Raw genomic sequence first — 16,026 nt, 5'->3', positions numbered from 1 at the left:
CTATATTGTGCAACCAGTTGGACATGTTTTCATTGTGGCATGTCATTTAATAGCAAAGCATAAAATTAATCAAAGCATTAATCCATTGCAGTGTTGGTGACTTGCACGTATTGGATTTTGGGATTGGTGTTACCCTACAAAACAATTGCAAACGCTCTGGCTTTTTAGCCAATTTTTATCAGAAAGTGTGCTGTATAATGCATTAAAACACACACACTATATATCTTTCTCCTAGTGCAGTGTGTACCGTACCCCTGCAGCAGGTTTGTGCGTATTGTACAAGCTTGGTAATCTAGGCCGGCCCAAAGTGTGGCGCGACCCATGATTGGTTCCTGAGTGGGGGAGGAGAGTGCTGGGGGGCCCTCAACATGGCTTGCAGGTGGGCCCACAAATTTAGTGCTAGGCCACTGAGGCCACAGTGTCGCCTCCCAAACTCCCGCTGCTCTCTAGAGAGAGACACCCATTCCCAGCTGCCCATCAGATGCTGTAGACCCTGATGTAACTTGTTTCAGAGGGAGGATGCAACCCCCTTGGGTGTTAGAGGTCTGCACGCTTGCTCAAGCATTCGGCTGCCAGGATTTCATGTTTCCAGTGCAGACACCCACAAGACGCATACAATGATCAACAAATCACATGCTCGTATTGGCATTGTTTTCTAGGGCATATTTTACTACATATTGCTGGGTTAAAAAGGTGAGCACCTTTTATGCTTGGCCAGCATATTTAATGAAACATTTCCTCTCAGGTATTTTTTCTGTTGGTGATTCCTTTTTTTGAAAAAGGCCAGTGCTCATTTGTCTGGTGCACTTTCATCTACGGGGGAAGGGTAAAGTGAACTAAATTTGTATCTTTCACTTTAAGATATGTTCACTTACTGTGCATTGATTTTTGCTATCAGGCCAAAAGTCCCCACACTAAGTGAAGCGCGGGAGCCGTACTCATCCCCATGTCAAAACACCACATTTCACAGCACACGTTGTTGCAGGAATAGGAAAGAAGACATATGATTTACAGAAAGATCTCAGCAGCAGTCTCCCAACATGCTCTGTTGCCTTTGCAAATGCCTGCTATAGGATTCCCTGCTATTCTACAAAGAGAAAATGTTGGCCTGTTCACCATCTCCAATCAAGGCTCATATGGTACATTAATGAGGCTCCCTTCTCATTTTGGAGTGAGCAGCACTTGATAAATATAGGTATTTGCTGTTTTGTTTGACAGTCAAAATAATCCTTATCGGTGGCTTCTGAAATAAAAGCATATTGCTAATTTGAAAAATATGCCCAAATGTACACAATAAAAATTAAAACAATCATGAAACCTCTGCAAAAACATTGGTTAGTTTCAGTTTGCAAAACACAATCCCCATATTTTTGCAATGCCTTCCACAGACAGTGTTTGTAAACTAACGTTTCAAAAGACCTTTGCAAACAGTATTTCATCAATTCCATCTGGGACGAGATGCGCCCAAGTTCCCGAATTGCAGACTGCTCTCAAATCCGGCCTGCACTACTTAACTAAAGTGAGTATTCCTGCCGCTTTGATCACACTATGCCTTATCTGCCGAAATTAGAAGTCTGTACAAGGTATTCAGCTGTCTGCAAGTTCAAAAGAATGCCTCCCTCCTCATATTGCCACATAGATACATGTAGATATTGGTAATTCATATACTGGACGTCACAGTGTATGTGTCTACTACCTTACACATGGCAACATAATGTAACTTCCCATGATACCTTTGTGTACTAAAGACTCATTCTGTGATAGCACTGATGTCACTATTTATGCAAATTAGGGGGCCCACACATCGTTTGCTGCCCTGGGTCCCGCAAATCCTAGGGCCTGCTCTGCACCCATGAAATCACCACTTATCCACAGGTGTGCAACAGAAGGGCTCACATCCAGGTGCTCAAGGTAGAGCAGCTCAACAGCCCACCCACCCCCCCCCCCCCCCCGCCTCCACCCATGCAATCATTTATTTTGCTGCCTGCTAGTCTGACAGGGAGCAGCCAGCATGAGTGATGCAGAGACCCAGGTAAATTGCTGCCCCAGGAAAAGATGCCCGCGGGGCAGGACAGGGCCCGGTTTTAGTTCTTCAGACGGCCCAAAGCCCAGGGGAGGGACCACGTGACACACACCCCAAGTACACTTGGCTGGCACGAAGTGGCTCCCACACGGTCCTTGGACAGCTGGGGGCATGTTTACATTCCTTGCCACTGCACAGCCTCCACTCCCAGCACCAATTAGACATCAGCTGCCGGAGGCTCCTTTAATTACAGGCCTGCGGGGTTTTGAGGAAAACGGGAGCAATTTCAGCATGAAAGGTGTTTTTTTTTCTCTTCTTTTTACTAACAAAATAAAATCCAATTTACCTAGTGGGCTTACTTAAAGAAAATAAACGAGCAACGAGGAGATAGATGTAAGTGGGGGCGAAGGGCGGCAGCGGTGTGCATATCAAGAAGGAGTGACGAGGCCCGGAGGGAAATAAGAGGAGACGTCCTTTCAGAATTGCGAGGAAACTGCACGGGGACACCTGGCAAAGGTGGGGCAGTGAGGTGGGGCGGGCGACACCGAGGAGGAGGACGAGGGGCGGTGGAGAAGGCAGAACGCGGGAGGAGGGGAGAGGAGTCGGCTTGATAGACATGGGAGCGCATAGATAGCGGGAGTCAAGAGAGAAAGAGGCCGAACGGAGCGGGTGAACAGGGAGAGGATGGGCGATAGAGGGGACGAGAAAGAGGGGGGGGGGCAGAGTGGGGAGAGGAAATGAGCGTAGAAGTGGGGAGGACGAAACAAATGTGCGCAGAGTCAATAAGAAAGGCATATGATATTCAAACCTAAAGCTTGGGCTAACGAGTGAAAACAGAGATGTGTTAGAAGGAAGTGAGAAAGGGAGGGCGAGAGAGATAGAGAGTGTGGAAGAGCGCGAGAACGGAGTGCGAGACATCGAGTATGAGAAATACAGGAAAAAGGACAGTACGAGAGAGAGAGAGAAGGAAAGGGGGTATGGGGATACATCTAATGAGAGCTAGGTGGGAGTAGGGAGGCTGGGCAAGTGGTGGAGAGGTGGGTGTGGGAAGAAAGGCCACAGAGGAAGGAGAGCGGGAGGGAGAGGTTGTGGCAGAGAGTGAGATATAGGAGAAAATCCACCTGCTTCATGCAAGATCTGTGCGAAAAATGTAGAGAAAGAGAGAGCGAGAGAGAGCATTAGGACGTCTCCCTCCCTCATGCGCTTCAGGAAGGGGATAAAGGCTCCACTCTTCAATGAGTACCTCGACCTGCGCACTTGCTTTCCCAACCTCCTTCCTCTTCCCCGCTACTATATCCTCGCCCTCTTGTGTGCAGCGATGCAGGAACCGAGGCACTTGCTTTACCCTGCACCTCCTGCTACTGAATCCTCGCCCTCTAGTGTGTAACATTGCAGGACCCGGGAAACTTGCTTTCCCAACCTCTTTCCTCTTCCCCGCCACTATATCCTCGCCCTCTTGTGTGCAGCGATGCAGGAACCGAGGCACTTGCTTTACCCTGCACCTCCTGCTACTGAATCCTCGCCCTCTAATGTGTATTGCAGCAGGATATGGGGCACTAGAATCCGTGGCACTTGCCCTCCCCTAGCCCCTTCCTCCTCCTGGGCCTCTGTATCCTCACCATCTAGTGTAACACTGCAGGATCCGGGGCACTTGCTTTCCACAGTGCCTTCCTCTTCCCCTCTACTGTATCCTCACCCTCTAGTGTGTAACATTGCAGGGCCAGGGGCACTTCCTTCCCAAAGCACCTTCCTCCTTCCTTCTAATATATCCTCCCCTTAACGTGTGTAACATTAAAGGGCACAGGCACTTGCTTTCCAAAGCACCTTCCTCTTCCCCTCTACTGTATCCTCACCCTTTAGTGTGTAACTTTGCAGGAACCGTGCACTTGCTTGCCAAAGCGCCTTCCTCTTCCCCTCTACTGTATCCTCACCCTTTAGTGTGTAACATTCCAGGACCCGGGCACTTGCTTTCCAAAGCGCCTTCCTCTTCCCCTCTACTGCATCCTCACTCTCTACTGAGTAACATTCCAGGACCCGGGCACTAGCTTTCCAAAGCGCCTTCCTCTTCTCCTCTACTGTATCCTCACCCTCTACTGTGTAACATTCCAGGACCCGGGCACTTGCTTTCCAAAGCGCCTTCCTCTTCCCCTCTACTGTGTCCTCACCCTTTAGTGTGTAACATTCCAGGACCCGGGCACTTGCTTTCCAAAGCGCCTTCCTCTTCCCCTCTACTGTGTCCTCACCCTTTAGTGTGTAACATTCCAGGACCCGGGCACTTGCTTTCCAAAGCGCCTTCCTCTTCCCCTCTACTGTATCCTCACCCTTTAGTGTGTAACATTCCAGGACCCGGGCACTTGCTTTCCAAAGCGCCTTCCTCTTCCCCTCTATTGCATCCTCACCCTCTACTGTGTAACATTCCAGGACCCGGGCACTTGCTTTCCAAAGCGCCTTCCTCTTCCCCTCTACTGTATCCTCACCCTCTACTGTGTAACATTCCAGGACCCGGGCACTTGCTTTCCAAAGCGCCTTCCTCTTCCCCTCTACTGTATCCTCACCCTTTAGTGTGTAACATTCCAGGACCCGGGCACTTGCTTTCCAAAGCGCCTTCCTCTTCCCCTCTACTGTATCCTCACCCTTTAGTGTGTAACATTCCAGGACCCGGGCACTTGCTTTCCAAAGCGCCTTCCTCTTCCCCTCTACTGTATCCTCACCCTCTAGTGTGTAACATTGCAGGGCCATGGGCACTTCCTTCCCAAAGCACCTTCCTCCTTCCTTCTAATATATCCTCCCCTTAAAGTGTGTAACATTACAGGGCACAGGCACTTGCTTTCCAAAGCGCCTTCCTCTTCCCCTCTACTGCATCCTCACCCTTTACTGTGTAACATTCCAGGACCCGGGCACTTGCTTTCCAAAGCGCCTTCCACTTCCCCTCTACTGTATCCTCACCCTTTAGTGTGTAACATGGCAGGAACTGTGCACTTGCTTTCCAAAGTACCTTCCTCCTCCCTTCTAATATATCCTCACCCTCTAGTGTGTATAGTGTGTAACATTGCAGGACCCGGCACTTGCTTTCCAAAGCGCCTTCCTCTTCCCCACTACTGCATCCTCACCCTCTACTGTGTAACATTCCAGGACCCGGGCACTTGCTTTCCAAAGCGCCTTCCACTTCCCCTCTACTGTATCCTCACCCTCTAGTGTGTAACTTTGCAGGAACCGTGCACTTGCTTGCCAAAGTACCTTTCTCCTCCCTTCTACTATATCCTCACCCTCTAATGTGTAACATTCCAGGACCCGGGCACTTGCTTTCCAAAGCGCCTTCCTCTTCCCCTCTACTGTATCCTCACCCTTTAGTGAGGAACATTCCAGGACCCGGGCACTTGCTTTCCAAAGCGCCTTCCTCTTCCCATCTACTGTGTCCTCACCCTTTAGTGTGTAACATTCCAGGACCCAGGCACTTGCTTTCCAAAGCGCCTTCCTCTTCCCCTCTACTGTATCCTCACCCTTTAGTGTGTAACATTCCAGGACCCGGGCACTTGCTTTCCAAAGCGCCTTCCTCTTCCCCTCTACTGTATCCTCACCCTTTAGTGTGTAACATTCCAGGACCCGGGCACTTGCTTTCCAAAGCGCCTTCCTCTTCCCCTCTACTGCATCCTCACTCTCTACTGTGTAACATTCCAGGACCCGGGCACTTGCTTTCCAAAGCGCCTTCCTCTTCCCCTCTACTGTATCCTCACCCTCTACTGTGTAACATTCCAGGACCCGGGCACTTGCTTTCCAAAGCGCCTTCCTCTTCCCCTCTACTGTGTCCTCACCCTTTAGTGTGTAACATTCCAGGACCCGGGCACTTGCTTTCCAAAGCGCCTTCCTCTTCCCCTCTACTGTGTCCTCACCCTTTAGTGTGTAACATTCCAGGACCCGGGCACTTGCTTTCCAAAGCGCCTTCCTCTTCCCCTCTACTGTATCCTCACCCTTTAGTGTGTAACATTCCAGGACCCGGGCACTTGCTTTCCAAAGCGCCTTCCTCTTCCCCTCTATTGCATCCTCACCCTCTACTGTGTAACATTCCAGGACCCGGGCACTTGCTTTCCAAAGCGCCTTCCTCTTCCCCTCTACTGTATCCTCACCCTCTACTGTGTAACATTCCAGGACCCGGGCACTTGCTTTCCAAAGCGCCTTCCTCTTCCCCTCTACTGTATCCTCACCCTTTAGTGTGTAACATTCCAGGACCCGGGCACTTGCTTTCCAAAGCGCCTTCCTCTTCCCCTCTACTGTATCCTCACCCTTTAGTGTGTAACATTCCAGGACCCGGGCACTTGCTTTCCAAAGCGCCTTCCTCTTCCCCTCTACTGTATCCTCACCCTCTAGTGTGTAACATTGCAGGGCCATGGGCACTTCCTTCCCAAAGCACCTTCCTCCTTCCTTCTAATATATCCTCCCCTTAAAGTGTGTAACATTACAGGGCACAGGCACTTGCTTTCCAAAGCGCCTTCCTCTTCCCCTCTACTGCATCCTCACCCTTTACTGTGTAACATTCCAGGACCCGGGCACTTGCTTTCCAAAGCGCCTTCCACTTCCCTTCTACTGTATCCTCACCCTTTAGTGTGTAACATGGCAGGAACCGTGCACTTGCTTTCCAAAGTACCTTCCTCCTCCCTTCTAATATATCCTTACCCTCTAGTGTGTATAGTGTGTAACATTGCAGGACCCGGCACTTGCTTTCCAAAGCGCCTTCCTCTTCCCCTCTACTGCATCCTCACCCTCTACTGTGTAACATTCCAGGACCCGGGCACTTGCTTTCCAAAGCGCCTTCCACTTCCCCTCTACTGTATCCTCACCCTCTAGTGTGTAACTTTGCAGGAACCGTGCACTTGCTTGCCAAAGTACCTTTCTCCTCCCTTCTACTATATCCTCACCCTCTAATGTGTAACATTCCAGGACCCGGGCACTTGCTTTCCAAAGCGCCTTCCTCTTCCCCTCTACTGTATCCTCACCCTTTAGTGAGGAACATTCCAGGACCCGGGCACTTGCTTTTCAAAGCGCCTTCCTCTTCCCCTCTACTGTGTCCTCACCCTTTAGTGTGTAACATTCCAGGACCCAGGCACTTGCTTTCCAAAGCGCCTTCCTCTTCCCCTCTACTGTATCCTCACCCTTTAGTGTGTAACATTCCAGGACCCGGGCACTTGCTTTCCAAAGCGCCTTCCTCTTCCCCTCTATTGCATCCTCACCCTCTACTGTGTAACATTCCAGGACCCGGGCACTTGCTTTCCAAAGCGCCTTCCTCTTCCCCTCTACTGTATCCTCACCCTCTACTGTGTAACATTCCAGGACCCGGGCACTTGCTTTCCAAAGCGCCTTCCTCTTCCCCTCTACTCTATCCTCACCCTTTAGTGTGTAACATTCCAGGACCCGGGCACTTGCTTTCCAAAGCGCCTTCCTCTTCCCCTCTACTGTATCCTCACCCTTTAGTGTGTAACATTCCAGGACCCGGGCACTTGCTTTCCAAAGCGCCTTCCTCTTCCCCTCTACTGCATCCTCACCCTCTACTGTGTAACATTCCAGGACCCGGACACTTGCTTTCCAAAGCGCCTTCCTCTTCCCCTCTACTGTATCCTCACCCTTTAGTGTGTAACATTCCAGGACCCGGGCACTTGCTTTCCAAAGCGCCTTCCACTTCCCCTCTACTGTATCCTCACCCTTTAGTGTGTAACATGGCAGGAACTGTGCACTTGCTTTCCAAAGTACCTTCCTCCTCCCTTCTAATATATCCTCACCCTCTAGTGTGTATAGTGTGTAACATTGCAGGACCCGGCACTTGCTTTCCAAAGCGCCTTCCTCTTCCCCTCTACTGCATCCTCACCCTCTAATGTGTAACATTCCAGGACCCGGGCACTTGCTTTCCAAAGCGCCTTCCACTTCCCCTCTACTGTATCCTCACCCTCTAGTGTGTAACTTTGCAGGAACCGTGCACTTGCTTGCCAAAGTACCTTTCTCCTCCCTTCTACTATATACTCACCCTCTAATGTGTAACATTGCAGGACCCGGCACTTGCTTCCCAAAGCGCCTTCCTCTTCCCCTCTACTGTATCCTCACCCTCTAGTGTGTAACTTTGCAGGAACCGTGCACTTGCTTGCCAAAGTACCTTTCTCCTCCCTTCTACTATATCCTCACCCTCTAATGTATAACATTGCAGGACCCGGCACTTGCTTCCCAAAGCGCCTTCCTCTTCCCCTCTACTGTATCCTCACCCTCTAGTGTGTAACTTTGCAGGAACCGTGCACTTGCTTTCCAAAGTACCTTCCTCCTCCCTTCTAATATATCCTTACCCTCTAGTGTGTATAGTGTGTAACATTGCAGGACCCGGCACTTGCTTTCCAAAGCGCCTTCCTCTTCCCCTCTACTGCATCCTCACCCTTTAGTGTGTAACATTCCAGGACCCGGGCACTTGCTTTCCAAAGCGCCTTCCACTTCCCCTCTACTGTATCCTCACCCTTTAGTGTGTAACATGGCAGGAACTGTGCACTTGCTTGCCAAAGTACCTTTCTCCTCCCTTCTAATATATCCTCACCCTCTAGTGTGTATAGTGTGTAACATTGCAGGACCCGGCACTTGCTTTCCAAAGCGCCTTCCTCTTCCTGTCTACTATATCCTCACCCTCTAATGTATAACATTGCAGGACCCGGCACTTGCTTTCCAAAGCGCCTTCCTCTTCCTGTCTACTGTATCCTTACCCTCCAGTGTGTAACACTGTAGGAAGTGGGGCACTTGCTTTCCCCAACATCTTTATCCTCCCTGATACTTTATCCTCACCCTCTAGTGTTTTGCACTCAGGACCTGGGGTGCTTGCCCTTCCCGGACCCTTTCTCCCCCCTGCTACTATTTCATCACCCCATCTAGTGTGTATCTCTGCTTTGCACATTAGCTAAACTTGGTTAGAGATGACCCTAACATGCTCACAAGGGATGCAAATATAAAAAATAGAAACAGAAGTCTTCTTGCATTTTGACAGGATCCTTAAACGCTGCAGGACACCCCAGACCCCAACACTGGACCCCTGACACACAGCGAAGAAGTTGAGAGTGTCCTGAAATGTCACTGACCGGTCAGTAAGCTGGCGCCAACGAGGAGGAGTCTCGTTCAGAACCAAATAGGTTATGACGCGTTATTATTAGCAAACGAAGGGTTTGAGAGGGGAACATAGTGGGAAAAATCAACATATCATTACTCTTCACGTACGTATCCGCAGAATGAAACACGTTAAGATATGTTCCGGAAATGTCCGAGTCTGTAGTGTGTTTCACAGCAAGGGGTGGGGATAGGATGCACTATTAGGCTGTCAAGAGTGCACGTGATTGCACACGGAGGGGGGACACGCAGTTGCAGGCAGGGGATTCTGGCTGAGGAGGCAAAGGCGGACCAGGTTTGGCAAATGAGCTGCTGGATCACATATGTGCTGCCACTGAAGATACATGTCTGAGTGTTACATGACATGACCGTGCAGCTGCCAGGGGTTGCCTGGGCCATGCCATCTCTTGGCCTTTTCTGGTGTTTAGCTTTTGTTTAATACCCACACTATACCTCAATGAAAGATCAAAGCTAAAGGACAAGGGTGAACTCATTGTTATATCTTAAGCAAGAAATATGAAAAATGGCCGGTCATTACGTCCACTTTCTAGCTCCACATTTCTCGTGATTCGGGCCCCCAGTTTGCCCTGGTCGTCACTTGTCAGGCACGTGTCAGGAGGACAATATCTCCCACATGGGTTTAACCGGCACTGACTGACACCACAGTGCACGAGACGTGCATTCTGGCTTCCAGAGAGCGAGGCCATACCGCGCGCGCGGGCGGACACACACACTCACACAGACAGATGTGAAATGGCCGGAGGGCACGACACCGCTCACGGAGTTTCCATCCATCCTGCTCAGCAGAAAAATGCAACGTACATCTATGGGGTCACGCACTGGATTCCCCTTAGCGCCCCCAGCCCCAAGAACCCATAAAAAGACGGACACAAATGCACTGCTGGGGTTTCCTGGCATTTAATCGTATTGCAAAAACGTTCTTTGCAGCTCTAACAGTGATAACGTGGCACAGTGTCTGCAGAGCTAGGGTCTCTAATCTACAGGCACAAGACTGTTCAAATCCTGACTTTCGCTTTGCTTACATCGTGTTAACGTGGGAAAATCACTCTAGACTACCCCCCACCAGTACCCAGTTCTCTAAGCTGCCCAGACGGGACAGTTGCAAACAGCTGGAGAGCACTAAATAACACTGTTATTTAGGACAGATTACTTCGTCCCTCTGAGCCCCATTTCCTTGCCACTCATTGACCCATTGGGAACATGTTAGCACTGTGTTATCTTAGACACATAACCTCATTCCCTGCAATTTAGTTCCCCTGTCTACCAGAGAACCGGAACACTTGGAACCCATTTTAAAAGCAGTTCAGATTTTTAAAACATGCAAATCGATTGCACAGTTTGCCTGGAGAAAGTAAACGCTCCGCGCATTTTTATATGAAAATGTTACCTTCTGTAGCCGTGCACACTTTGCTTTCATGCAGCCCTTTCTTGTTCCACAGCAGCAGCAGCTCAGCCGGCTCCAAGGCAGAGAGACCACCCGGGACCGTGCAGGGCTCCCAGCCTCCTCCTGTCTGTGAACTTGTGTGTGTGCAAAGAGACGCCGTGCTTTCATTCGCCAGCTACTCTCCCGGCGCCTCTCAGGAAGCGGGAAGCAATAACATTGCCCCCTCCGAGTGCGGCGGCTAGCATGGGCAGGACTGCCTCCAAACTCTCTGGAATGTGGCAGGTTATAAAAAAAGCCCGATGACGTCACCGCCGCAGAAGGTGGACCTTGCATTAAAGGAGCCTGTGCTCTGAGGCTTGAGCGCAGTGACAAGACAACGGGATCCGGCCCTTCCAAACTTTTCGAATAGCACATGAAATTGTTGCAAAATGATTTCTTGAAAATGTCTTGAAACAGCACAATCTCCTATCTCAGCACCCAAGATAATCCCTTTTTAAACCTATTTCCATTAGATCAAAATACTAATTAAGATGCGCAGGTTTGCGTTATATATTTTTTAAACATTTCTGATTATATTTTTAATTTATATTTTTACACCCATTATCTCTGAGTAACCACATTTTTTTCTGTAAAAAAATAATGTCCAACAATTTCTATCAACTTTTAAACGTGTTCAGATACACTGTAACGCTTAATCTCAACAGGGAAAGTAATAGAAATGCCAGTCTCAAGTAACAGAAGACAATGACATTTTCCACAAGACCAGCGACAGATAAACCCAATAAAAATGTGACTAGCATAAAAAATTGCATTCTCCTGACGGACACCCACGAATAACAAGGATTGACAGATGCCACATGACAAGTAACAGGTGTTGCATGTGCCGGTATTAAGCCCCTTTTTCAGGGACGTCATTTCACCAAAATGGTGTAGCGGAAGTGGCATAACACGGCCCTTGACCTCCAATGACATCACAGGACGTGATGTGTTGTGATCCCCCAAGTGACATCACAGGAAGTGATGGCACACGACCTTCAGATACATCTAACACCCGTGTTTCTAGGGGCTCTCGGTTCAGCCAAATATAAGCATTGGTGGAAAGGGAAAAAATGTGGTGGGATATCCCACAACACAAGGGCCGGGGTGGGGGAGGAGCGGTGCCCGAGGGGGTGTGGTCTAGAGGGGGCAGGGCTCGTAGTGGACACCCAGCAATACTGGAATACTTAAAAAATAAATAAATGAAACGCTTGCGACGGCAGCATTGCCTTTTACCACCGGCTTTGGCACTGGTGTTTAATGCACAATGCTTGCTACATGTACATCTACAAAAGGAAGGCAGGCAGGTGAGTGTTGCACCCCTCCAGGCTCCATTTGGGACAATTGTAATTAAAAAAAAGTGTTGCTCCCCAGGAACCCTTGTGCCCGCATCTCCCCTCGAGTCCCTTACTGCCTCCCTCCACCTCCCACCTCCCAGCCCGCCCACCGCCCGTGAGTGAGTGAACTTCCTTGGTGTTTTGGGTCTAGCGACCCGAAGTAGCCTGCTCACTGCCCTTTCCTGATTGCAGGCAGGTGAGTGTTGCGCCCCATCCAGGGTGCATTTGGGCCAATTGTAATTTTTAAAAAAGTTTTGCTGCCCCAGACCCCCTTGTGCCCGCATCTCCCCTTGAGTCCTTTCCTGCCTCCCTCCACCTCCCGCCTCCCAGCCCACCCAACGCCCGTGATTGGCTCTGCACCAAGATCATAAGTGACTTCTCCGGGCAATCCTCTGCCCGTGCAGCCCCTGCGGCGAAGCGCCCAAAGTAAAGGGTGGCTCCGCGAAGGCGGCTCCATATCATGTCTGCAGTTGTCAGCAGGGGAAGCCAGTGGCCAACCATCAACAAGCAGCAACCAGTAAGGCAAGTGTGACTAAGGTGGCTTCCACCTTACAAACTGTTCAATCTCACTAAATATTAGCCCACGTCACCCCTTTTTGAACAATTTCAGACTGACCTGTGTTAAATTGTATATTCAGCCAGTCTGATATGCCTAAAAATAGTTCCTGTTAGCCTATCTCAAATCTAGACAGTGCACAGAGAGACTAGTGTGGTGTATTTCTGCCAGTCAAAAATACCCAGAACCTGTCCCTCTTAGGCTATCTCTCATCCAGATAGTGCGCCTTAGGTATAACTGTGGTATTATTAGGTACTACTGCTCTTTTCTGCCTGTCACACACACCTAGATTTATTGTGCCTAGTTACTACTGTGTTGTAGTGTGCCAGTCTAAAACGCTTAGAAACTGTTCCTGTTTGCCTATCTCGCATCTAGATAGTCTACCCAAGTGATTACTGTGCTGTATTCTGCCAGTCTAAAAACGCTTAGAAATTGCTTGTTAGCCTATCTCGCATTGAGATATTGTGCCCAAGTGATTACTGTGCTGTATTCTGCCAGTCTAAAAACGCTTAGAAATTGCTTGTTAGCCTATCTCGCATTGAGATATTGTGCCCAAGTGATTACTGTGTTGATTCTACCCGCCCACACACTTAGAATTGTTGCGCCTTAGTTACCACTGTATTGTATTCGGACAGTCTAAAACGCTTACAATTGTCCCTCTTAGCCTATCTCTCTCCCAGATAGTGCGCCTCTGTTACTACTTTGTTGTATTCTGTCAGTCTGAAACGCTTAGAAATTGTCCCTCTTAGCCTATCTCGCATCTAGATAGTGCGCCCAAGAGATAACTGTGTTGTATTCGGCTAGTCTCACACACTTAGAATGGTTGCGCCTTAGTTACTGCTGTATTCTGCCAGTCTAAAATGCTTAGAATTGTTCCTGTTAGCTGATCTCACATCTAGATAGTGCGCCCAAGAGATCACTGTGTTGCCGCTACCTGTCTCACACACTTAGAATTGCTACACCTCAGTTACTACTGTGCTGTATTCGACCAGTCTATAACACTTAAAATTGTTCTTGCTATTTGTCCAGTCTATACTGTGTTGCTTCTGCCTATCTCACACACTTAAGATTGTTGCACTTTAGTTGTTACTGTGTTGTATTGTGCCAGTTTAAAAGAATGAGATATTAATATTGTGCTAGCCTAGCTCCCATTGTCCGTACTAGCCTATCCCGCATCGACATAGTACGCCCATAGATTACTGCTTTGCTTCCTATTAGCATTGCTCCTATTGGCCTGTTTGCCTAGATAGTCCACCTCAGACACCACTGTGCTATCTTCTGCCATGATTCTGCTATCTTCGATTCTGCAAATCTCAATCACTGAGATACCATTCTGCCAGCCTGTTTCACATCTAAATAGTAGACCTTAGATATTACCGTGCTGCATTCTCCAAGTCCCAAACACCGAGAATTACTCCGGTTTAACCTTAAACATTTACTCAGTTGCTGACCCTGAAATCACCCCTAAGGTGACACTGTGACTTACCTGCGTATGCTTCAGAATTAAATTGCTTCCACTCATCTCCCCTACAACTACAAGTGCCACCTGAGATAGTACTGTAATTCACTTGCTTACGTTCTAAGTGCCCCTTCCTCATCTTGACCTCCACCCTATCTCATCCTCTTTAACCATCCCCACGCCCACGGCATCCAGATCTTAGTTATAGGGTTTACATCCAGGCCCCATATACCACCACTAGTTCATCAATCTCTAGCCGTCCCAATCCCTAAACTCCCCCGCTCTCTAGCACCCATCTTCTCAACCGCCCTACCATCCACCCATCCCTTGAAACCTCCGCTCGCACTTCATTGCAGCCAGACACCGCTCGTCCACTCTCGTACCACAACCCCGCATCCAACTCTAAAATCAGAGGTTCACTCTGGCGTGCAAATCACCTCCCTCTGCAGAAGCTTACTCCCCACCCCCTTCCCACCCAAACTCATTTCCTGCCACCCTCCTTCTGACCTGACCGCTATCAAGAACTCCCTAATACCCCATGCCAAAATACCTCACCCCCCTATCAAACTCCTAAATCAGAGGAGCCCGCTGGCGCTCCAAACAGAGCAAACCCTCATCTTCTTCCTCTCCTTCTTTGCACCCCTCAATGAACATCCCTCCCTCCCCTTTGCTCACCCATAGCCCCCAGTGCCTCTCCCCTGACCCATCAGAGAACTGCCCACCCTGTCGGCCACCCCTTGTAACTCCCCCAAGCCCCTACTTAACCCCCCTCGATCCCTGGCAACAACCCCACTTCACATCCCTTCCCCTCTCTAAAAGCAGCATGTCTCCCCCTTGCAAGAACGGTAGCTTCATCTCCATCACCCCCCGACCCTCTACCCTCTCTCACACCCCTATCGCACCAAAACCCATGAAAAGTAGAAAACAAGTCTGGTCCCCCTCCTCGACTCTCTGCTCCTCACCACTTCTACCTCAACCCGGCCTCCCTCTCTCTCCCTCCCCTTCGAGACTCACTCCAGCCTCCAACCCCCTAAACCTGCTCACACCCTCTGACTATCTGTCCACTCGCCCGTCCCTCCCCGACTCTACCCACACCCCTCACATATCCTCCTCCACCCGCCTACTCTTCCCAGCCTCCACCAACGTAACCCCATCTCCCGTCACTCAGAAACCACTGGCTCCCTGCCCCCTCAATACCCCTCTTCTCCCTGTCTCAATGACACAGAATGTCCCACCCCTTCACTCCTCCCCTCCAATACCCCAAGCTCCTCTTGCTCCCACCCCGATGACCTCTTCCAAGACCACATCTCCCATTAAAGCCAACTGAATCCTTTTTAATGCCCGCTCTGTAGCGAAAATCAGACACAGCCTCTTCGACCTCCTCTCCTCTGACAAACTGGACCTAGTCTTTATCACCGAAACCTGGTTCTCCGATGCCTTTTCCCCTGTTGCACATGAAGCATTCCCCCCCGGCTACTCGCTCATCCAGCACAATAGACCATCCAGAGGAGGTAGCGTGGCAGTCCTATTCTATTCTCATTTCTCGGTCTCACTCGTCAAATCTCGGACATGCATACCATCATGTGAATCCCTTCTAGTTAAACTCTCACTACATCCGACTTTCTCCCACCGCTTCCTACTCATCTACAGACCCCCTGGTTAGGACAGACAAATCGCAAACAACCTCTGTGATTCTGTAGCCACCATTCAAGTAAATCACCCCTCTCTGACTCTCGTAGGAGACTTCAGTATCTGTTTGGACATTCCCACCAACCCCATGACCCATCCACTGGTCGAAAGTCTTGATGCGCTCAACCTCTCCCTTCATATGAACGGTCCAACCCACTCAAGGGGGCACACCCTTGATGCAATCTTCAGCTCCCATGACCTGATTCATCTACCCCCCCAAACCACTCATCTGGTCCGACCACTTTGTCATCCCTTTCTCCATCCTCTCCCTTGCCTTCCCCTCCCCAAACCCCCCCGCCCCCGGGCCTCCCCTCAAAACCTCAAATGCTGGAACAAAATAAAGTTCCTTCCTGACCTTGCCAAAGCCCTACTTCTTAGATCCCCTACAATGCCCCCCAT

General features: G+C 49.7%; 1 protein-coding gene across 1 annotated transcript in view; it reads right to left on the bottom strand.

The window, feature by feature from the left end:
* The window catches only part of ADAMTS10 (ADAM metallopeptidase with thrombospondin type 1 motif 10), a 932,646-nt gene extending 921,855 nt beyond the window's left edge, over nt 1-10,791 (bottom strand). Inside the window, exon 1 of the mRNA XM_069649542.1 lies at nt 10,554-10,791. The gene's annotated coding sequence lies outside the window, so the exon portion shown is untranslated. The remainder of the gene's footprint in view (nt 1-10,553) is intronic.
* Nucleotides 10,792-16,026: the final 5,235 nt, after the last annotated feature.

This window comes from Ambystoma mexicanum, chromosome 1p (genome assembly GCF_040938575.1).
Source record: "Ambystoma mexicanum isolate Mex_15411 chromosome 1p, UKY_AmexF1_1, whole genome shotgun sequence".
Lineage (NCBI taxonomy): Eukaryota > Metazoa > Chordata > Amphibia > Caudata > Ambystomatidae > Ambystoma > Ambystoma mexicanum.
This window is presented reverse-complemented; position numbering and strand designations above follow the sequence as displayed.